At 35.3% G+C, this 24,954-nt stretch overlaps 1 long non-coding RNA gene across 6 annotated transcripts; it reads left to right on the plus strand.

Moving 5' to 3' along the window:
- Positions 1 to 9,165: 9,165 nt before the first annotated feature.
- Positions 9,166 to 10,902, plus strand: LOC146900118 (uncharacterized). Of its 6 annotated transcripts, none has more exons than XR_015022020.1 (4): positions 9,166 to 9,262; positions 10,257 to 10,324; positions 10,430 to 10,497; positions 10,582 to 10,902. It is a non-coding gene; the product is annotated as an uncharacterized LOC146900118 (long non-coding RNA). The 6 variants fall into 6 exon arrangements; XR_015022021.1 differs by having other exon boundaries at positions 9,194 to 9,262; positions 10,262 to 10,324; XR_015022017.1 differs by having other exon boundaries at positions 10,257 to 10,497.
- The last annotated feature ends 14,052 nt before the right edge of the window (positions 10,903 to 24,954 follow it).

Consider the following 24,954-nt stretch of genomic DNA (forward strand, 5'->3'; position numbering starts at 1 on the left):
ATGCCCTCCCGTCAAGCAGAAATTGAGAAGGTCTCATCCAGACATGGCTCTTAAGATCAAGGCTGAGGTGCAAAAGCAAATTGACGCAGGTTTCCTCATGAGAGCTGAATATCCTGAGTGGATCGCCAACATTGTACCAGTGCCAAAGAAAGATGGGAAAGTTTGGATGTGTGTTGACCACAGAGATTTGAATAAAGCCAGTCCAAAAGATAACTTCCCATTGCCTCATATTGATGTACTCGTTGACAGTACTGCTCAATCCAAAGTGTTCTTCTTTATGGATGGTTTTTCAGGCTATAATCAGATACGGATGTCGCCTGAAGATAGGGAAAAGACGTCCTTCATCACTCCATGGGGGACATTTTGTTATAAGGTAATGCCTTTCGGCTTGATAAATGTCGGTGCTACCTATCAAAGGGGTATGACTACTCTGTTTCATGATATGATTCACAAAGAGATTGAAGTATATGTAGATGATATGATTGTGAAATCAAGTGACGAAGAGCAGCATGTTGTATACTTGAAAAAGATGTTTGAAAGGTTGAGAAAGTACAAGCTGCGGTTGAATCCCAACAAATGTACATTCGGTGTAAGATCTGGAAAGCTGCTAGGCTTCATTATCAGCCAAAGAGGCATCGAAGTTGATCCTGACAAAGTCCGGGCCATCAGAGAGATGCCAGCTCCTCAAACTGAAAAGCAGATCAGAGGCTTCCTCGGGCGCCTAAATTATATATCTAGATTCATATCTCACATGACTGCTACTTGCGGACCAATTTTCAAATTGCTCAGAAAAAATCAGCCTGTTGTATGGAATGATGATTGCCAGGAAGCTTTTGATAGCATTAAAGAATACCTGTGAAAACCTCCCATCCTTGTCCCGCCAGTGGAAGGAAGGCCCTTGATTATGTACTTGTCAGTATTAGATGAATCCATGGGATGTGTTCTCGGTCAACAAGACGAGACTGGAAAGAAAGAATATGCTATCTATTATCTGAGCAAGAAATTCACCAACTGTGAGACTCGATATACAATGCTCGAAAAGACATGCTGCGCTCTAGTTTGGGCTGCCAAACGCCTGCGTCATTATATGGTGAATCATACAACTTGGTTGATATCCCGAATGGATCCAATTAAGTACATCTTTGAAAAGCCTGCTGTTACAGGAAAGATTGCGCGCTGGCAGATGTTGTTGTCTGAATATGATATTGTGTATAAAGTTCAAAAGGCGATCAAAGGAAGCATCCTCGCCAAACACCTTGCTTGTCAACCTCTGGATGAGTACCAGCCGATTAAGTTTGAATTCCCTGATGAAGAGATTATGTATCTGAAAGCAAAAGACTGTGAGGAACCACTGATTGATGAAGGGCCGGATCCCAATAGCAAATGGGGGTTGGTATTTGATGGTGCTGTCAATGCTTATGGTAAAGGGATTGGGGCCCCACATTCCTTTTACTGCCCGAATAACTTTTGCTGCCCGAATAACTTTTGAATGCACGAACAACATGGCTGAATATGAAGCGTGTATCTTGGGAATTGAAGAAGCAATTGACCTGAGGATCAAGCGTCTTGACATCTACGGTGATTCCGAGCTTATCATTAATCAGATAAAAGGCGAATGGGAAACTCATCATGAGAAGCTGATTCCTTACCGTGACTATGCAAGACGGCTGTTGACATATTTTACGAAGGTTGAGCTACACCATATCCCTCGGGATGAAAATCAGATGGTCGATGCCCTTGCTACTTTGTCTTCCATGTTTCGTGTGAACCACTAGAATGACGTGCCCATAATCAAAGTGCAGCGTCTTGATAGACCCACTCATGTGTTTACTATTGAAAAAGTACCTAGTCAGACTGATGAAGATGTGAATGATGGAAAGCCTTGGTATTATGACATCAAACAGTTCTTACAGAATCATGAATATCCACCTGGTGCTTCCAACAGGGATAAAAAGACCCTGAGGAGATTGGCTAGTAGATTCCTTCTGGACGGAGAAATCCTATACAAGAGGAATTATGACATGGTCCTGTTGAGATGCGTTGATAAACAAGAAGCTGAGAAATTGATGCATGATGTACATGACGTTACCTTCGAAACCCATGCTACAGGTCACACTATGTCAAGAAAACTGTTAAGAGCCGGCTATTACTGGATGACAATGGAGCACGACTGCTACAAATATGCCAAGAGATGCCACAAGTGTCAAATCTATGCTGACAAGATTCGTGTGCCTCCACATGCCCTCAATGTTATCTCTTCCCCATGGCCTTTCTCTATGTGGGGCATTGACGTGATCGGAAGAATCGAGCCAAAGGCTTCTAATGGACATCGTTTCATTCTAGTAGAATTGACTACTTCACCAAGTGGGTTGAAGCTGCTTCCTATGCGAATGTGACCAAGCAAGTGGTAGTGAAGTTTATCAAGAATAACATCATCTGCCGATACGGTGTTCCCAGCAAGATCATCACTGACAATGGTTCCAATCTGAACAATAGCATGATGCAAGCTTTATGTGAAGAATTCAAGATTGAACATCACAACTCTTCTCCTTATAGACCTCAGATGAATGGTGCAGTTGAGGCCGCTAACAAGAACATCAAGAAGATTGTTCAAAAAATGGTCACTACCTACAAAGACTGGGATGAGATGCTGCCATTTGCCCTGCATGGTTACCATACCACGGTGCGTAGTTCAACCGGGGCAACGCCTTTCTCTCTGGTATATGGTATGGAAGCAGTTCTCCCTCTGGAAGTGGAGATTCCATCTCTTCATGTGATCATGGAAGCAAAATTAACTGAGGCTGAGTGGTGTCAAAGTTGGTATGATCAGTTGAATTTGATTGAAGAAAAACGCATGGATGCTATGGCTCATGGACAGTTGTATCAAGTACGAATGAAGAGTGCTTTTGACAAGAAGGTCCGACCTCGAGAATTCAAGGAAGGCGAACTTGTATTGAAAAGGAGGATAAGCCAGCAACCCGACCCAAGGGGCAAGTGAACACCTAACTATGAAGGTCCTTATGTTATCAAGAAGGCTTTCTCTGGTGGTGCTTTGATCCTTACACACATGGATGGTGCTGAGCTTCCAAACCCTGTAAATGCCAATATAGTCAAGAAATACTTTGTCTAAAAATGAAAAGAACAGCGTGGTAGGTCGAAAACCCGAAAGGGCGGCCTAGGCCAAAATGCGCTTCCCGGTGGATCGAAAACCCGAAAGGGCGATCCAGGCAAAAGTTAGGGACAAAAAACAATGAAAATGGAAAAGCTCGCTGAGATTGTACGCAACTGAAGCAAAAATGAGCGTCTCGATGAACCGAAAACCCAAAAGGGTGGTTCATGCAAAAATGAGATTGAAAATATAAAGACGAGTAACTATATCTGGCCAATTACCATCACCCCTTGGGGCATCTGCAACTGTCAACGACTGTCTTCATCAGAAGCTTCTGTACCTGCAAATTCAAAATTTCTATGAAATGTAGTGGACATCGTGCTCAATGTATCACCAACCAATAAAATTACCATTTTCCAAGCTTTATAGATCCGTGGAGTTATGCCTTGGGCTGACTTTCACTCCTCTACATCAATTTGAGCCTGTGCTTTTGTTTGAAATTCTACTTTCCTTCTATTTCCAATGCTATGTACAAAATGTTTTCTTTCTATTTGATAATGCCAATGTCTGAAACAAACATTTTTGAAAATTGAAAAACCTTTTTCCTGTCTATTTTTGAAAACAAACCTGAGCAACAAGATACATTCAAGTGAAACATGCATGAATAAATGGGTGTCAATGTCTATTTCAATATATGGTACAAGCAGGTTGTTCCCCAGGATTATCTGTGGTCAATGGCAAAAATGAAAAAACAGAATAAGAATGAAAAATGAAAAGTGAAAAATGAAAAGCTCGCTAAGTCGAAAACCCGAAAGGGCGGCTTAGGCAAAAATGAGCACCCCGCTGGATTGACAACCTGTGAAGGCAATTCAGGCAAAAATGGGGCAATGAAAAGAATATGTTCCCGGTGGATCGAAAACCCGAAAGGGCGGTTCAGGCAAAAATGGGATTAAAAAGTGAAAATGAAAAACGATATGAAAAGCATTGACCATAGATGCGAACATCCAATGTTTACCCAGCACTGACACGCCTGGCAATGGCGACTAGTATCAAAGTATCTTCGAAGGTTCCCTCTTCTACAAGCTTTTGCATACATGATGTGACATATTGCCCTCAGCCATGGTTTCGATACGTCAATCTCTCCAAAGAGGATTTCCAAGTGTATATGTTATGGCACGAGCCACTACGTGGCCAATCTTCCCATGTTTTGTCTGTCTCTATGAAACTATCCTGCCAAAATCGCAAACAATCATGCATTTCCAAGCATCCATACATACATAATCATGCATTCTATGTGCTCATGCATTTGTAAAATTGTTATACCATACATACATGTTGCATTTCCAATCTTCAATTCCAATTCGATTCAATGTCTATGTAAAACTCCTTGTGAAAGTTTCTGTGAATCAACGTTATTTGGCCGTGGTACTACCTGCAAGGTTGATGTCTGTGTCAAAATCTTTGTGAAAGTCTTTTGGGCCAACAATAATGGTCATGTCAAGTCAATATCAGTCTACTCTCAATTTGCATCTCGTTAAATCAAACTTCCAATCGGTCAAGCGACCAGTTCGATCCAAAGAACAGCTTGCACCTGCTTATCTGCCTATGTTTCCGGTCAAGCAGCAAGTTCGATCCAAAGAACAGCTTGTACCTGCCTATCTGTTTGTGTTTTCAATCAAGTAGCAAGTTCGATCCAAAAAACAACTTGTATCTGCCTATGTATCCGTATTTCTGGTCAAGTGACGAGTTCGATCCAAAGAACAGCTTGTACCTGTCTTTCGTTTCCGGTCAAGTAGCAAGTTCGATCCGAAGAACAGCATGTACCCATCTTTTGTTTGTATTACTTGGTCAAGTGGCTAGTTCGCTCCAAAGAACAGCTTGTACCTACCTTTTGTCCCCTGGTTTGTCTACCCTGTTAATGTCTACCTAGACCCCTAGTGATATGACATATCTTGTGGACTCCAGTTTTGTTCATCTTGCATTCATAATCAAAATGTTGCATGGCATTCATGTTTTTGAAAACGTGAGAGCGTATTTTTATGTCCAAAAACAGTGCAAATGTTAATATTTAAGTATCTTCGTCCCGTCAAATCAAAGACTTCGTCTCTTGACCCTCCGGACAAATAAACTTAAATAGGGGCATCTGTCATACCCTAATTTTGGACCTAAAAATACTTGCTCAAAATGATTTTCCTCCTCTCTTTGATGGGTCTTTGACTCTTGAGAGATTGTAATTGACTGTTGTCTTACTCTGATATTTTACTGTACTTTATCTGAAATTTACTGCTGTTACTTGAAAATGTTTAATTGTGATTTTGTCTGTGGTTTTCTTGCATTTCAAGCCATCCAAAAGGTTTTTCTTGCATTCCAAAATATCTTTGATTAACTGCGCTTTATTTCAATGTTATTTGCAAAAACTCATGAAAAAGGGTATTTCAGTCATTTCCTGCATTCAAACTCATTTTAGTCCCTGTAATCTGTCTCTCAGTCTTTTCAATGTGTTTGTATAAATTCTTGCTTCCATTCCATGTTAAAAACCTTTTCAAAATTGCACTTGAGTCATTTTGGGTCAATTTAGTCCCTAGGGGCATTTTGGTCATTTCACACGGAATTTTGGCAGAGAGGTTACTTTAAAGTACCACATTTTTATAGTTGGTTCATTTTAGTCCTTTGATTGATTTTAAAATTTTGTCCCACTTTACGTTTATTTCATTTCACCAATTTTAATTCCTTTTAGTTTTATTTTTATTTTTTTCATTTTGGTCCTCAAGTTTTTAAAATTTGTTTTTGGTCCTTTGCTGCTTAATTACAATCCAGTCCTTTAAATTTTTGTTATTTGCAAGTTGGCCCTTGTAGTTCACGTTTTTGCAGAAAAGTCCCATTTAAGTCCAGCTCCAGGCCACATCCAGGTGTCAAGTTCTGACTGGCTTGCAGAGCCAAGTGTCAGCCTATAAAAGGAGAACAGTTATTGCACAGTAAAGGGGGAATCCATCACGCGCCACATCACAAAAAACATTTCTCAACTTTCTCTCTCTGATCTCAAGGATCAAAACCCTAACCGTTTTCCAGAAATCATCAAGAACATGATGAAGTTCATGAAGAACTTCATCCCCAAATCATAAACCCTAACTGTCCAGAATCCAATTCCATGCCAATTCATCACAAATTCGTATCAGTTTCATCACAAACAAACTCAATTCAACAATTATTGCACCAAATCGGTTCGAATCTATAAGAATTCTCAGAGATTCTATGAAGAATCTTCATCATCAAATTGATACCTTCGCAATTCCAGCGTAGATCCATCACAAACGGTGACGAATCCAACGAGATCACGAAGGATTTGGTAAGAAGAGAAGAAGAGGGATTGAATTCGAATTGAACCAGAGAAGAAGAGGAACGTGTTCACCGATTTATTTTCGGTTTGAAACAACAACGAAGCATTCACCAGAAGATCAGAAAAAGATTCAAGAAGTTTCTTTCGTCTTCTCCTTCGAATCTCCAAATTAAACCACATGTAAACACGTAAAACTTCTCAGTTTCTCTTTAACAACATCAACGAAGTTAGATCGAAGTAGATCGGTGGTTTCTGGAAAACATATGTGAAAAGATTCAAAATCTAAAACTTCTTGAAAAACCGTAAGTTTCAAACCCCGATCTACTCCGTTTTAATCACAGTTTCACAAAAATAACCTCAAACCCATAAAGAGGAGAAGAAGATGAGAAGAATCATGTAAAAAGTTTTGAAAAAGAGTTCAAAAAGATTCCGGTACGGTGGCGCCACCGGCGAACCACCGTACCGGAGCTTTCTCCGGTCATCTTCTCCGATCTATCTCTGACGGTCAAGTTTAGAGAGAAGTGAGAGCTTCTCTCACTAGGTTTAGTTTAGAGAGAGAAGGAAGAAAAGGAAATGCATTGGACCGGCATCTATATGCTTATATAGATGCCTGAACCGGTTCGGTTCATTTCTGGTTCAGCTCTCCTCCATCCTCAACCATTAGATCTAGGTCAAGGAGGATCTGGATCAATCCAGTAGTTGAGATCTCTCCCTATGATCCAGATCCATCAGATGTTGGGCCTGGGCTTAGTTATGTGCTGGATTTCGCTGCTTTCTCTATTTTCTTGCTGTTTGCACTCTATGTCTTGCTTTTTATACCACTGCCATGCCTAAAAATCCTTTAAAAATTCTACAAAAATTCATGTGTGTTTATTGTTAATTTTGTGATGTTTTTGTGGTAATTTCTTACATGAAAAAGCTAAAAAAAATAATGAGTTGATTTGCTTGCTTTAATTGTGATATTTTGTGTTGAAAGTTGTAAAAAAATTGCAAGATCTTGATCCTAATTCTTGATCCATGTCTTTGCCTTGTAATATGTGGATTTGTGAGGATCTTTACTTCTGTTTTTGAGATGTTTTTACTGTATGTGAATGTGTTGTGATTAGTTACTTGTTTTGCAAGGTATGTTAATAATTGTTTGTGAAAATAAAGTGTTAAATGTGTCTAGAACATATCATAATCCTTAAGTTTGAATATGAACTTATAATTCTCACATGGTGGCTGCAATAAAACCTATTTGGAAATTGCTATAATGTGAAAGTTATAAGGCATGTGCATCTTGAGATATTGTGGTTAATTTCTAGCATATTTCGACACTTTATCTTTGTTAATTTTGCTCTTTGTTTGGTATTTTCTTGCCTATTCTTCTCTATATTACATTTTGTTCTACTAACCTTTCTACTTCATGTTTCATGAGCATCTCATACTCCATCTCACTCCTTCACCTTTTATTTCTTGCATTTTATTTTGTTATGGTTCATCTTTAGGCGAGATTAAATTCTCACAAGGATAGTAATGTGTATCTAGGCCAAAGATGTAAACGGACAATGGACTCTAAAGATGTACACCGACACTCACCGACACATGCACACACATCACATGTATGCTTTAGATGTATGCTTAGGGAATGTATGCTTTAGATGTATGCTTAGGAATCCGAAACTTAGACAAAAATCCATTTTTTTTCAAAAAAAACGTGAACGATCTCACTTGAAAATCTTTTCTCAAAAAATAGGAGTCAAAACTCCTCTCTTTTCCCTTTATTTTCTTGAAATAAAAACTTCAATGAATTTTAATCATACTTAGACCTTTTTGCAAAATAACTAATCACACCTCACATTTTCCAAAATCTTATGCCCTTGAGGCTTCTCACTCCTTTTTCTTCGAAAATCCATTTTTCAAAATTAAAATTCAACCAACCAAAACAAAAACTCTTTTTGGAAGTGAACTACGATCAGTTTTGATCCCTTAAAAGGGTACGTAGGCAAGGAGCCAACACTCCTCCAAATCAAATAAAATAAAAATCCAAACACATTCTTCTCCCTCCAATTCTTAACCTAGCAAACCTTTAGGTGTAAATAATGTTTTCAATAAATAGCATATAAAAGTAAAGCGTTAGGTGTAGAAAGTAAAGACGGTTCCTATAGGATACTATAGTCGTTATGGGTGCCTAACACCTTCCCATGACGAAAACAACTCCCGAGCCTCGATTCTCAAGGGTTTTTTTTCCTCATTTTGCCCTTCCCAAGAAAAAATGGAGATATCAAAGGTTAAAAAGGTCCAAGCTTAATCAATGCTTGACACCCGAAAAACCAAGATAAAAAGCGACGACCAAAGGCCCAACCTTCATCCTCACTTTGCTCATCTCTCTCCCGTCCATATTCTTATTTCATCGACACCTTCATCATTCTCGACGGCCGACGACCGTCACACACTCTCACCACCACCACCATCGCCGCCTCATATCTGACACCACCGTCATTCTTGCAATTGTGTCCCATCGTCCCCATCAGAACCCAGAAAACACAACATTCAAAATCAGCAAAACAAAACATAGATTTTAACTAGAAACGCAATCATCAACAAGATCTCAATTTTCAGATGTATTGTTCGAATTTGAGCAAAAAAGAAGAAGAGAGTTTGTTTGGATTTTCAGATGTGTGAAATGAAGTTTGCGACAATAAATTAGGAGTTGTTCCCTTTGATTTGCTCACACGTTTTTTATTGTGTTGGGTTCATTGCTGGACTGCATCTACAGATTTACCACTCTCTATGGTCGGACTGCCTCTATTGCTGATTCTCCATCTTTGTTGAAGGTGAGATCTATCTCAAATTTTTCCTTCAATTTGTGGGTTTGAGGGTTGTAATTTAGGGATTTTGTGTTTTGAAAATGGTTTTGAAAAATTACATTGAATAATGTTAATAATTGAAAAACAACTTTAGTTTTGAAATTGGTAAACACTGATAAACTCTTCTTAGTTTCGAAATTAGTAAACACTGATTTTGAAATTAGTTTTTCAAAATCAAAGTTAATTTTTTGCATTTAATGAATTAGGTTTAATGTTATAAGCACTTATCATGATAGTTTTCTAGGTTTTTAGTATTTAATTTGCTGATAATACTAGACTTGATAAAGATGATGAAGAATTTTGAGAATCACTTAAGCTTTAGATAATGTTGGTTTGGTTGAATGGTGTTGGAAGTATAATTGAGGATCAAGTGTTTAGGGATGGTTTACGTCTATTGCAGCTCGATTCAATTCAATCAAAATAATAGTGAATCTTCTTGCTTGTCGCCAAAATTCAATAGAACATCTGACATATCTCGTGGCCAATATAGGATGATATTAAATTTGGACATCATATAATTACGGTGTGGCATTGTCATGCACCACCATCAAGATGAATTGAATACAACCATACCTTGAATTTTGGTGGAGGGTTATCTTGAGATAAGAATAGTGAAGACTTGTTCAGCCTCTCATTCACCTTTGATCCATCAAATTGAGGTGTTGAGAATATTGTGTATTTAATTTAAATTTGCACAAGGTTTGAGTCATTTTGTTTCAGCATGTTTAAACATCTTTCCACTGATGGGATGTGATTGTTATGCAAACTGATGATTAATGTTAATTTTTGTTTGTTACAGCTTTTAACATAATTGGTTTGCTTATGTTTTCTCTGATAGACATATAGCCTACTTGTTTGGTGGAACATTTGTTATCTGTATATTGTTCTTGTATCATTTGGTTTTGATTCTTTCTATATCGCAACAGAGGTCATGTATTTAAACAAATTTTTTTGCTGTTAGACCAGACAAATTGTCAAATTGATCCAAAATCCTTGAAATTTAGGAAGAACAATTATGGCAAGCCTGAGGTGTGTCTTTCTATTCTTAATTATTTATTGTTTGTAACTTTTGAAAGATTGCCTTTGTTGCAAATATTTCTCTCTATGTTGCTTTTCTTATACATTTGTATACAGGACATACATGAATGACGCAAGATGGGCCATCTGAAACACAAAAAATTCATGTGGCAAATGAAAGTAATGTAAGTACACTTAGATTTGGTTTCAAAGTTTGTATAACTATCCCAGACTAAAAAGCCATAGATGTGTAAATGGTTCATTTTCAGGTACAGTTAAGGCATGTTTTTGAAACGAAATCATTGATAGAAGTCAATAAAAAATCCGAGTCAAGCTCAGAAGAATCAACTTCAAGAATTTTATTTTATTATGTGATGTACTAATTCGGCCATGTATATGATATGGCTAACTTATTTAGTTTTAGTTTTATTGTTTGAAACACTTATTCCACCATGTATTTTCTATTGTTTGATGTACTACATTTTATCACTTTTGATATTTCAGTGATAACTCGCCTTAAAATAATATTGTTTTCACATGAAAATTATGTATAACCAAATATTTGAAGTGTGTAACCACAATTTTACAAAGGTGTAACCGTGTTTTTTTTTTCATGTGTTTAAAACTAGTCGTCTCTAAGTTTGCATGCCTCACAATGGAAAACTAATGAAAGACATTCTAAAATTATGGTTATATTGTTCGTTTATTTGGTTATCTGTAACTTACATGTGCAAAAAAAAAATCAATTCAAGCCAATTGTCAGTGAGACATTCTAATTTATGAAAAAATAGTGGTCACGCATATGTAAAAATGTGGTCATACAGACCATATATTTGGCTAGTTTATATTTCCCAGATGTAAATAATTTCGTTTTAGGCAAATCGAACGCTTGATCTCATTTGATCACTGCATTAAAAGCCTTTCAAACGATAAATAACTTCTTTTACAATCTGCAAGTTTATCACGCCTAAAGACGGACAAGTTCTAATTTCTGAAAAAATAGTGGTCACGCACCTTAAAATATGTGGTCACACAAAACATATATTTGGCTAGTTTATATTTCCCATGTATAAATAATCTTGTTTTATGCGAATCAAACATATAATCTAATTTGATCACTACACTAAAAGCAATTCCAACAATAAATAACTTATTTTGCAATCTACGAGTTTATCAAACCTAAACACGGACAAGTTCTAATTTCTGAAAAAATAGTGGTCATGCATATTAAAAAATGTGGTCACACATACCATATATTTGGCTAGTTTATATTTACCAAGTATAAATAATCTTGTTTTATGCGAATCAAACACATAATCTAATTTGATCACTACACTAAAAGCAATTCCAACAATAAATAACTTATTTTACAATCGGCGAGTTTATCACGCCTAAAGACGGACAAGTTCTAATTTATGAAAAAATAGTGGTCACGTATTTGTAAAAATGTGGTCATACATGCCATATATTTGGCTAGTTTATATTTCCTAGATGTAAATAATTTTGTTTTAGGCGAATCGAACGCATAATCTCATTTGATCACTGCACTAAAAGCATTTCCAACCATAAATAATCTGTTTTACAATCGGCAAGTTTATCACGCCTATGGGCGGACAAGTTCTAATTTATGAAAAAATAGTGGTCACGCATGTGTAAAAATGTGGTCATACAGACCATATATTTGGCTATAAAAAATGTAGTCAAAACCCATTTTCCCTCTCTCTTCTCTCCCTTTCCACACCACACCCAATCCTCGCCTCCATCTTCTTTTAATTTCCAGCAACTCATTCTCCAATTACCCATTCTTTGTTCTGTCCATTAACTTAAAAATGATCATCATCCATAAATTTGTTCAATGTCTTTCAATTTTCCACTTAAGTTTAAAGGATAATTTTATCAAAATCAGATCAAGGAATAATGGGTCATTCACATGAACTGAAAAGAACACAAATTTGTTCTACTTGATGTCAAACTACACAAATCTCTGAACCAGAAACATCAACTGTTAAAATACCAGAGCAATGGGCTGTAGAAGAAGAAACATGGAGAAAAGGAACACAAAAATGAGTGAAAGGATAAATGAAGAGGTTGTGGGTTACTTAAAAATTGAGTTTTACCTGATTCAGATTCAGAACTGTGATTTGTTTTTTGTGTGGTTTTTGTTTTTCTTGCTTCTCCATACATAAAAAAAAGGGACCGAGAGAGTCTGCCAGAGAGAAGAAGATGCAAGTAGAGAGGAGAGAGAGAATGGTTGGAAAGAGCTGTGGAAGTGTGGGCCCCACATTGCCACATGTCACTTTTTTATGTGGGTGTAGGAGTGGTATTGCCACCTATGGTGGTATACCTGTCAGGACTCTTAGTTTGAAAAGGTAAATACTTGAAAGGAGCAAGTAAGGTGGAGTTGGAAACTCCACTGGACTATAGTGAACTTGATGCAGGGAAAATTTAACAATTTGTGAAAAGAAAAAAAAACTTTAATTGTAAGCAAACTTCATGATAGAGTAATCTTTGTACCATTGAATTTGTGGTGTAATGTGTTAGTTTGCATTTAAAGAGGCTATCATTATTTGTTGCATTGAGTTTAAATATGTATTATACTTCCTCCAATTCCCTTTGCTTTTAAAACAAAAAGATATATGACTTAAAATAAATTTTAACTAAAATTCAATAATCCAACTTAACTAGCAGTTCTCGATTCAAACTAAAACAGGCTATCTTCAAAATCCAATTATGTTTTTAATTTTGGATTTTTATGCAGGATGTTTTTTATAAGAGAGATGAAAAAGAAAAGAGCATATCTCACAAGTAGAGTATCATACTCTTATAAAAATATCGTCTCATAACTTCGTTATTTTCTGTTGATGAGGTTTTCCTTATTTGCCATAAGGCGTTCATGGCATGGACGGATCAATGTATATGTGTTTGGAGGCTCTTGCCCCCACAGAGAAAAAAAAAAACCTTTAAAAATCACTGATAAATTTTATTTCTCCTTCATAAAATAATAGTTATTTAATTTGTTTATATAATAATTGTTTTTAAGAAAATAAACGTAGAAAGTCATAATAGATTAAACATAATAAATTAGGACTATATTAATGATTTATTCTTCTAAGTTTGATCACTTCTTTGCTCAAAAAAAAAGTTTGATCACTTCATTAATACTAAGCACACAAAGTGCTACAAAATACATTATATAGACTATTTTGGGAGATTTCTTTTTTCATAAAATTAAGTATATATTTGTAAAAGATTGTAATAATTAAAGACTATTTTTCCCTGACACCGATAAATATTTGGTTCTGCCATTGGTTCTTGGATACCTTTGATTAGTATGCAGTTCATTATAAGAAGCTTTCTTGCTTCAAAAACATACATGATGGATGTCATTTTTGATATATTTAAGCGGACCGGAGCATGACGAAGGAGACGTTTGTAAACTTCTTGATTGATCTGCAGTAGCATTAGCAGCGCAGCTTATTGCTCAATTTTCGTTTCATTCCTATGTAATTTCAAATACACGCTCAACTATTTGTAGGTTCCACTAATCTCAGTGGCAAAACACTTTGTAATGCTTCCTTTTAAACACTTACCACAAAACATTGTTGCAATTGGAAAGATAACCTTGCAATCCCGTTTCTGTTATATGCTTCTTCTAGCAAATTGGAACAAAATTAAAACCTTTACCACAATTTTTAAAAGAGGTTTGCAATTGTAAATTGGAACAATTGCAATTGTAACATCGCGAATTTAAGTTATCTGCAATTGCAACACAATTTTAATCAAGAATTTATTTAGATCGCGTTGGATTTTAATGAAATTGCATTGAAATAGCACAGCAGCCGGCTGCGAAAAAGCCTATCATTGTAGCTTTGTATATTCACGTTCAACATGGAATGCACTTGTGTGACATAATGCTACATGGCATTTAAAAATTCAAGTGTGGCACGTGAGATTTGATGTGTCAACCCATATCCATATATATCATTACCATATATCTTTTCAATATCAAAGATTTTAATGAAAAAACCGAGTATTTAGGACTACCGGGTGACTTTTATTAATCTGTACCAGAATCATATTCATCAATACATTACTAGAGCATTACGGAATCACGTTCTCCATCATCCATGTCTCTCACGCACAAAAATTATTGTTAGGTCGAGAGTGGATACATGTTGTTGGTGATGTTCCTTCTGCAAACCATCAATTATTAGATTTTTGGGACGAAGAAGGTTGTGTGGAGCATGTAGAAGCATATCAATCCATTTACAAAGGCACACATGCTGGAATATTAAACATGGTTAGATTGTTGAAGAGACTCAATCGTCATAAGAAGTTCGGTAAAAGTGATGATCAGGAAAAAAGCTTAGGTTGTGATTCGGACAACAATTGAATCCTCGTATGATGCGCTCGAGATTCATTTCTTGAATTTTGTCTTATGTGCTGAAAACAAATTGAGAACGACTTTCAAAAGAGGTGGTTCTAATAGCAAATCATGAAGAAGAAATGGCTCTAATAGCCAATCTTTAAGAACTAAGTTACATACCACAAGTTTCTAAGGAGGTGGTTTCAAATGAAGAACTAGAAGACAATAGTACTAAGGTTATTGATGAGTACTATCATATTCAGAAACTGTTCGTAATGAAGATAAAAAAAATCGCAAGAGTTCGGATCACTTGATTTTATTTTTGATGATTCCCTTTTGGATTTGAAAGTAATTGGTCTGATGAAAAATGGAAATTGAAAGCACAAGATATGTTGATGAAGTAGATTTGGCTTAAGAATGTGAAAAACCTAGACCTACTTACATCAGTTCACTTTTGATGAAGAACTCAAAAAAGAAAGGCTTAATTGCAGTTTTCTCCCCCTAACTTTCACGAAGTTGCGATTTTGGCGTCCTAAGAAAAAAAATTACAAAAGCGCCCCCCAAATTTTGCAACTGTAGCAGTTTTGGTCCCCCAAGGCAAAAATAAATAAATAAACAACACGTGGCACCTCACTTTGGGTGTCACGTCAGCGTAGACCGAGTCAAAATTGGCCTTGGGGGCTAAAACTGCCACAGGAGCAAAACTTAGGGGGCGATTTTGTAGTTTATTTTTTTAGGGGGCCAAAATCGCAACTTTGGGAAAGTTAGAGGGTTAAAACTGCTACTAAGCCAAAAAGAAATTATTCAAATTCTTTGAGAACTCAAATATTGTTTTGCATGGGATTACAAAGACATACTAGGGTTAGATCGAAAACGGTGGAGCATAGATTGTCTTTGATGCCAGGAAAGAAGTCAATCATGCAAAGACCAAGAAGGTTTCCACATGAAGTCATCACAAAGATTAAAGCAGAAATTGAATGATTGCTCAAAGACAAGTTCATTCGAATTGCATGGTATGCATTGATGATATCTATATTTATTCATTGCTTTAACAATAAAAAATGGCATCTATACTGATCTATATACGGAAAATACATTACAACAATGAAATGACTCTCCTTTTAAAAATATAGTTTTCTCTCCTCCTAAATATTGGATTTTTGGGTTACATCTCATGTTATCTTTTGAGATTAATTTGAGCTGTTTTGTCACCTCCGGTTATGATTCATATCGGGGAGGGACCTATTGTATCCTGGGAGGATATGCGCTTATGAGGCGGATAAAATCCTCAATGATAGTGACTATGTCACGCCTCAGGTTAGATAATGGTTTATTGTTTTGCAGGTTACATATGAGTTGTTGACAGAAGATGTTGATAGAGTTGTATCAGTGCCTAGTTATACAAAATTTCAATGACAGCTAAGTTTATTTATCTCCTTTTTTCTTATATTTGATTCATGTGTATATTTACTTTGATTATTATTTAGAGATAATTATCATGACTAATTTTTAAAACAATCTTGAGGATTTTACATTTAGGAATTGTGGGGTTCAATGAGTTCGAAACTCCAAAGTGTATACATATGAGTTGTTGACAGAAGATGTTGATAGAGTTGTATCAGTGCCTAGTTATACAAAATTTCAATGACAGCTAAGTTTATTTATCTCCTTTTTTCTTATATTTGATTCATGTGTATATTTACTTTGATTATTATTTAGAGATAATAATCATGACTAATTTTTAAAACAATCTTGAGGATTTTACATTTAGGAATTGTGGGGTTCAATGAGTTCGAAACCCCAAAGTGTATGATTTCACTATCAAAACAGGTTCGGAAGGATTCAACGTCGTTGTCTTAGGAATTTCATATTAGTAGAAGAAAAGGAAATTAAATGAAGTGGTGCACTATGTTCAAAAGGTCACTTATTCCTTTAACCTCAGAAAATACACCACCAGGTATGAGACTTTCATGGGGTAAATCCGCAAGTGCACGGTTTACAGATGTAGTAATAAAAAGAGTATCGTTTCGATAGAGAGTTGTTGAATTCAATTAACTTCTATGAATGATTAGAAGAAAGTTAAATTATAAAGTTGTGATTTTTAACGGTTTAGAAAATAATAATAAAAAGCGCCTTGAGATTATTGGTTCGTCATGGTGACAAATCTTTCACAAACCAAACCCTAAACCTAGAACTTTATGTTGGACCTATTTTCTAACAAGTTTCTCTTTAGCCTATCACATCTTCTTTGGGTTTCAGTAAGTGTGTTTCTCTAGCAATCACGCCTATTTTCATGGTTGATTGCTATTGAAATCCTTGAAGCTCGAAACTTTATTGTCTCAAGGTTTGCTAGACTATTTTCATGTTTCACAATCCATTAAAACTTCATCTTTCGATCCATCGCTTAATATTTGTGATGAATCAATAACAATTATTAAACTTTATCTTTTGATCCATCGATTAATATTTGTTATTGATTATAAGAACGGTGAAATAGATAAGAAAATAGATTTACATAAAATTAGGGTTCGAGACTTGGTTTGATTAGGATTAGGTCATTAGACTCATCCAACAATCCCAAGACAAGAGTCTACTCACTCATCTTCATTGTAGACATAGAAGAGAAGAAGAAGAAAAACATAAAATAAAATAAAGAACTTTTATTAAAAGAAACAATTGTCACTTATTATTTCCAAGAAATAAAATAAAGAACTTTTATTAAAAGAAACAATTGTCACTTATTATTTCCAAGAACAAAAGATGATTATACAAGCTTGATGACTGCTCTATGTATAGCCTAACAATGACTTAAGCCCCAAGAAATAAATCACTAAAGTGTTGCACAAGAAACCATATGGGCTTTAGGTCAGAAATAAACTAAAATAGGCAGCTTGTCGAAGAAGCAAAAGCAGCAAAAGGGCAATATGGGGGCGCTAGGCTTCATATTTTGGTGAAGGATCTTCAAACTTTTTGCACAAGATATTTTTGTATAAGATCTTCATATTTTTGGCCTGAATAAACTCGAAATCTCCTTTCTTTTGCTCCAAGACTCAATCTTTAGAATATTTGTTCCTGAAATTTAATAACTTGCAATTGAAGTAAAATAGTCCTAAAAAGGAAATAAAAACATATAAAATCTAAATAAAACTGACTCAAATATTATATTAAAAACACTAATTATTGACTCATTAGACTTGCATTTGTTTATCTAAGCAAAATCTTCCTTCAGTTGTCAATAATGGTTGTTGGCATTATGCCTATGTGCTTCATAACATATTTTATTTAAAATAATTAGAATACGACATTAATTGTTAGAGTTAGTTTTGATAATCATTGACTTGCAAATTATGGTGGTTATTTAATTGTTGAAGCATTGATTCATATATTATGTATTATTGATTTAAGCTATTTTCTTATGTCTTCCCATCTGGTGTTTTTTTATAACTGTTAGAGAAAATATTTGGATTTTAATCTCAATCATAAATTGGCTTCAAATTAAATTATGGCAATGGATGATTTCTGTTTTCTAGAATCATGATTAAATTATTATGTTGGAATGTATAGTATGGTCATAGTATAGTGTAGTTTGTAAAAGATGTCCTTTTAAAATTATACCTTCCATGTGATGAATTGACTTTGTTTGGATTTATGTAATAAATCCATATATTGAAATCACTTCCTGGAGGGTTTGAATCTTGTTTTTCTGTCCATTGTGCTTATAAGTTTATGAGTTTGATATGTGCTAATAAATGATTGATTGATAATATTTTCACTAGTTTAATAGTAGAATCTTGTCCTTTGACAATTTTCAACACTTGACTTTGTAGATTATTATATGAGGAAAACGAGTATGTTATTCGTTGAGATAAGCATTTGAAAATTATGAAAGGTCAATGAATATTAGATGTCCATTTTTGTGATGATAGACAACAGATTTTGCCTTATTTATTTGTGATCGACGCTCTTTAATAAGCTGCATAATTATTGATTAAATGATAGATTTATATTTTGTTTTTTAGCCTTACATGAGAAGGAAGTGGTTAAGTTTTTGTCCTATAAATTTATGTGTTTATATGTATAAACTTTAAACTTGATGTCTACAAACGAGAGTTTACGATGAAGGTATTTGAATTGATGAATCAGTTTGTGTTCTTTATAAAAGCAAATAAGCTTGTTAGAATACGTACAATAGCTCTTGAAGCATTAGTTTAGTTCTCGATTTTAAGGATCAACGTGTGTTTGATATTATGAGTCAATTGATTTACTGTGCAAATTTTAAGATGTTGATATTGTTGTCACTTGAAAATCATTCAAGTAGACCTGAATAGAAATCTACATATTTACGCAATGTGGGGGTATTGTCGCCTGAAAGTTTTTCAAGTAGACGTGTATTATAAAACTAATCATAAATTTATTTTCCACCTTTGTGAAGATGTTGTCGCTTAGTATTTATCTAAGTAGACCTAATGAAGTATATTATGGAAGTGTATATGAGACATTGTTTACAGAATGGATAAACCTTTGTATTAAAATCTATGAAGTAGATTTTTATCTTAAGAATAAATCTATATTTGATAGAGTTGTATCAGTGCCTAGTTATACAAAATTTCAATGACAACTAAGTTTATTTATCTTCTTTTTGCTTATATTTGATTCATGTGTATATATTTACTTTGATTATTATTTAGAGATAATTATCATGAACTTTGATTATGATTAATGAATGGAATATGCTTGGATTGTTATGATTAATTCTATTCACATGAAGTTGGTATTCTAAGAATGATCAATATGTATTTGCATGATTTTACTTGGAAAATTCTAGAATGCTACTTGTTGATTATATTTTATTATGTGGAATATTATCTAACCCCCTGTGGTCGTTTGATTGACCGCCAACCTATTTGTATGAATGGATAGACGGCGTGCTGGATTGAGTTTTGCTTTGCATTTGTTGTTTGGAGTCTAGTTAGACTTTGATTTAGGGTGTCAGGACTTTTTCATTTTCGTCATTTATCCGTTGTTGAATTTTATTTGATCAGACTATTGTTATGTATTTGAGACCTGAGACATGGTGTTGAGATTTTATTATTCATGTATTTGAGGATTATTACATGTTGATGAGATATTATATATGTATGATGATTTTCCGCTGCGAGTTTTATGAAAATGAAATTATGCATGTTCTAGGAAAACGAAAATGTAGCATCTTGAGCTCTTTTGATTTAATTGAATTAATTGCATGATTTATTGCATATGGGATTTAGGGTGTTACATCTCCCACACTTGTGCATGTAATTTTTCTTTTTTCTTTTTATATATTTAAAAACCTGCACGTTTCTTCGATTCACAACTTTAGGTTTGTTACACGTAAACCTATCAAGTAAGAGCCATTCATAAGGATTTACATTGAATCATAGATTACTTGTTGAGTTCAATTGTTGTCAAGAAAACTTTTTGAACCAACAATTATATGTCAGGTAGAGGGGATGAAGTGGCATGGAACCTATTTCCAACGTCAACCCAAAAGATAAGCAAATAAGCATATGAGCATTTTCGAATACTGGAAGTGAATTCGTAGTTCCTCACATCAAACAACTCATTTTACTTGGAAAGATGCCTCCTCCTATCTCAAGATTCATTACACCGACGTGTAACACATATCCGAATATGATTTCAACAACAACTTCAATGAAGATACCAACTGACTGGCATAGATTGTATAGGAGTTCATATATATATATATATATATATATATATATATATATATATATATATATATATATATATATAAGAGGTCCACCATATGATCACTTGTTCAGCTTATCATAGTTAAATCTGCATACATCATATCTTAGTTTTACACAAGAGTTTCTTTGCAGTTACACCTTCATCCTCCCTATTTGGTGAAAGAGCATACAAGAAGGCGTGTAGCTCACTAATATCGAGACGTAAAGTCTGCATCACCAACTCCTGTAATTCATCCATATTTTCATACAAAAACAATTATATGACAATGTATATTATTGCTTTGCTTTTTATTTAAAACGTTTTTTTTTAAAAAAATAATCTTGAATATGAATGAATAATTAATGATTTCGCAAAAGGGGCGATAATTTTCAGAAAATGTGCTCTAGCGATTTCAAGGCGATTGTTAGGTGATTTCCACTGTTCATCCTCTACCTTCCTTCATCTTTAGGAAACATGCAAACTCATCACCAAACCACCACCAACCACCAGAACCGCCCCAAATCATCATCAAACCCCAAAACCCCCTTCATCGTACCATGGATTTGCATGTATGATGATCCACCTGCTCTTAATAACATGGCCAAAAACAATACGAACAGTAACCCAAAAACCACCGTACCTGAACCTATCATAACATGGCCTTGTCTTCAAGAAACTACATCTCAACCAAAAGACATAACAGAAACCACCAATAAAGCTCTAAACAACACAAAATCATTTGCTCAAGCTCTGACAAACATCTGTGACACACCACAAAGCCAGTTGCCCAAACCGGTGTTGAAAGGGGATGGACTTGCGATTCAGATACCAGAAGAAGAATATGAGGTAGGATTGTCTGATTGTAAGTTCAATCTTCATGGTAGGGTTATATGGCCTAAAGGCACAACCCCTTTAACGACGGTGGCTCTTCGTGAGAAACTATCATTGATTTGGAATGGCTTGAATAGATGGGGTATTACATCAATAGGAAAGGGATACTATGAACTTGCCTTTTCATCCATTGAGGATCTAAAAAGGGTCAGATCGGCTTCATCATGGAATCTGAATCCTGGGGTTTTGAAGTTGTTCACCTAGAGAAGGGATTTCAGCCCTAGTGTGCAAAAGCTTTCCACTGCGCAGGTTTGACTCAAAATCTATGGTCTTGCATAGGAATATTGGCGACAAAAGATCATCTTTACTATAGCTAATAGTGTTGGTACGCCCATATGTACTGACTCTGCCACAAACAAACCAATTTTTGAGCGATGTTTTGGTCAATACGCTAGGGTCTTAGTTGATATTGACATATCACAACCTTTGAGATATAAGGTTCTTGTTGAGAGGAAGGGATATGCTTTTTTTGTTGATCTAGAATATGAAAATATCCCTCCTTATTGTGTTCACTGTAAAATGATTGGTCATCATGTTGATATTTGCAAGAAATTGCACCCTGTTGATATTGAGAAGAATGATAAGGAAAATTTTAATAGAAGACAAGGGAAGGCACCAGTAAAGCAATATGCTCTTGCTCATGATGGAAGGAAAGACGAAGGGAAACAGCCCCTAGTTATAAATGTTGAAGCTTCAACATCTAAGATTGTCGATAATGTTGAAAAGGAGAAGAATACAGAAGCTGACAACATTGATGTGCAGAATTTTGAGGAACTTCGCAGATCCCCTGTTCTTCAATATGTTGGAAATGAGGGTAATGCTTCACACAAGTTGTGTTTCTGATGAGGAAGATGGGCCTCCAATTGTGAGTAACAGATTTGAACAGCTTAACAATGATTCTAGTGAAGATGAATCGGAGTTTGTTGGTAACACTCCACATGGTTCAGAAACTAGGGCATCAAATGTTAATTATGATATTGGAGCTGTTGTACAGACTGATGACAGCAACTCTGATAGTGCTACTCCTGTTAGAATAGAAAAAGACATGAAATTTCTAAATGACTCTTGTTCAAATATGATGGAGGATGCAGATTTGGAGGTTGATAATGGTAGCCCTTACCCTAATGAATGTTTTCAAAAGGTTACTAGAAGAAAGAAGAAACAAAAAAAGGTAGCTGCAACAAAGAACACATATGAAACCAGATCTAAGGGTGGTGCTTCTAACCCTTTACAATGAAGAGCCTCTATTGGAATATTAGAGGTTTGGCCAAATCCCCATCAATTTTGGCGCTCAAAAGGTTAGTGACTAATAATAGACCTGACTTTATTTTTATTGTTGGGCTTTGGATTCCTTTACAAAAATTCTCATCTAGATGGCTTCATAGATTAGGTTACAAATTTTTTGCTACGACAAATAGAGGAAACTTGTTACCTAATCTTTGGTGCTTCTGCGCAAACAACCTTAACCCTTTTTTGATTACTGAACATGACCAACATATATCTTTTAACATTTCCCATAACAACATTACTTTTGGTTTTTCTGTTATATATGCATCCACTTGCTATATTAACAGAAGACAATTATGGAATAGCTTAACCACAATACTTAACTCTCAAACTATCCCATGGGCCTTTATAGGTGATTTTAATACTGTTTTAGGATCCCATGAATATAGAGGTTCCCATTCACCAGCCAGGATCCCCATCAATGACTTCTCTCAATGGACAAACACAAATGACCTAATCCATCTCCCCACCAGGGGTGCCTTCTATACTTGGGCCAATGGTAGAGGAGGCACTGCCTTCACAGAAAAAAAGACTTGATAGGGTGATATGCAACCAAGCCTGGATTGATATGTGTTCTAACCTCTCAGTATCTACCCTCCCTAAAACTAAATCAGACAGTTTCCCACTTCTTTTTGAATTCCATAATACCTCACATAAGTTCATATCTCAGTTCAAATTCATGAAAATGTGGACAATGAATGAAGATTGCAAAAACCTGATAAATGATTCATGGAATGCTCCAATTGTTGGCTGCCCTATGTATGTTTTATCTCAGAAGCTGAAAAGGTTGAAATTAGCTTTGAAAGATTGGAATAAAAATGTCTTTGGGGATATACATGTTAAAGTCACTGAAGCAGAAGCTCATCTTAATGAGATTCAGATGCAAATTGATACTGATGGTGCAAATGATTCCCTCATGAATCTCCAAAAGAATGCTCAAATCAAATATGATGAAGCTCTCAATATGCAAGAAGTTTTTTGGAAGGAAAAAGCAAGAGTACAATGGCATACTGATGGAGATAGAAACACTGGTTATTTCCATAGACTTGCAAAGATAAAGAACACAAACAAACTCATTACCTCCATTAGAGCAGGAGATGTTACCTTACATGAGCCTAATGAAATTGCTGAGCACATTACAAACCACTTTAAAAATCTTTTTTCTTCTAACTCTTTTTTGCAGGTAAACTCTCTGGTGGAAGATGTTATTCCAAGGATGATCACTGATGAAGCGAACAACATTCTGACAACCCTCCCTTCAATGGAAGAAGTTAAGAATGCAGTGTTTGCTTTGAACAAGGAGGGAGCCCCTGGACCGGATGGATTTGGTGCTTATTTTTTTCAAACATACTGGAGCATAATTCACTTAGATGTTTTCAATGCAGTCACTCAGTTTTACACCAATGGTTGGATAATGCCCAATTACAATGCTAACACTATTGTTTTAATCCCTAAAGTTGTTAATGCAGAAACTGTTGGTAATTTTAGACCAATAGCCCTTGCAAATTTTAAATTCAAGATTGTTACTAAAATTCTTGCCGATAGACTTTCAGTCATAATGCCTTTCATTATATCTGAAGAACAAAGAGGTTTAATTAAAGGCAGACAAATCAAGGATTGCATATTGTTAACTTCGGAAGCTGCTAATTTGTTGCACAAAAAATCTTTTGGGGGAAACTTGGCAATGAAAATAGACATATCAAAGGCATTTGATACTTTGGATTGGTCTTTTCTTCTTAAAGTGCTGCAACATTTTGGTTTCAATGGTAAGTTTTGTCATTGGATCAAAAGCATTCTCCAGTCAGCTTCTTTGTCTGTTTCAATAAATGGAGCTCAAAAAGGTTATTTTCAATGTAAAAGGGGGGTTAGAAAAGGTGACCCCCTATCTCCTCTTTTATTTTGTATTGCTGAAGATGTTCTGAGTAGGGGAATATCTAAGCTTGTTCATGAAGGCAAGATTGATTTGATTAAAGCTTATAACAATTGCAAGATTCCTTCACATGTCCTATATGCTGATGATATCATGTTGTTTTGTAAAGGGAAGTTATCTTGTATCAAACATCTTCAAAAACTTTTCACTGACTATGCCTTGTGTTCAGGACAAACAATCAATGCTCACAAATCCACCATTTATTCAGGCTCAATATCACAAGCTAGATTAAATTCTTACATTCGGCTTCTTGGTTTTCAACAACGTTCCCTTCCTTTCAATTATCTTGGAGCCCCTATTTTCAAAGGTAAACCTAAAACTCATTATTTCCTTCCAATTGCTGATAAAATTAAGAGTAAATTAGCATCTTGGAAAGCTTCTCTTCTCTCAATTGCTGGTAGAGTCCAGATTGTCAAGTCAGTCATTCATGGGATGCTC

The sequence above is a fragment of the Medicago sativa genome, chromosome 8, assembly GCF_051527215.1.
Source record: "Medicago sativa cultivar Bolivia chromosome 8, Bolivia_mono, whole genome shotgun sequence".
NCBI classification, from domain to species: Eukaryota; Viridiplantae; Streptophyta; class Magnoliopsida; order Fabales; family Fabaceae; genus Medicago; species Medicago sativa.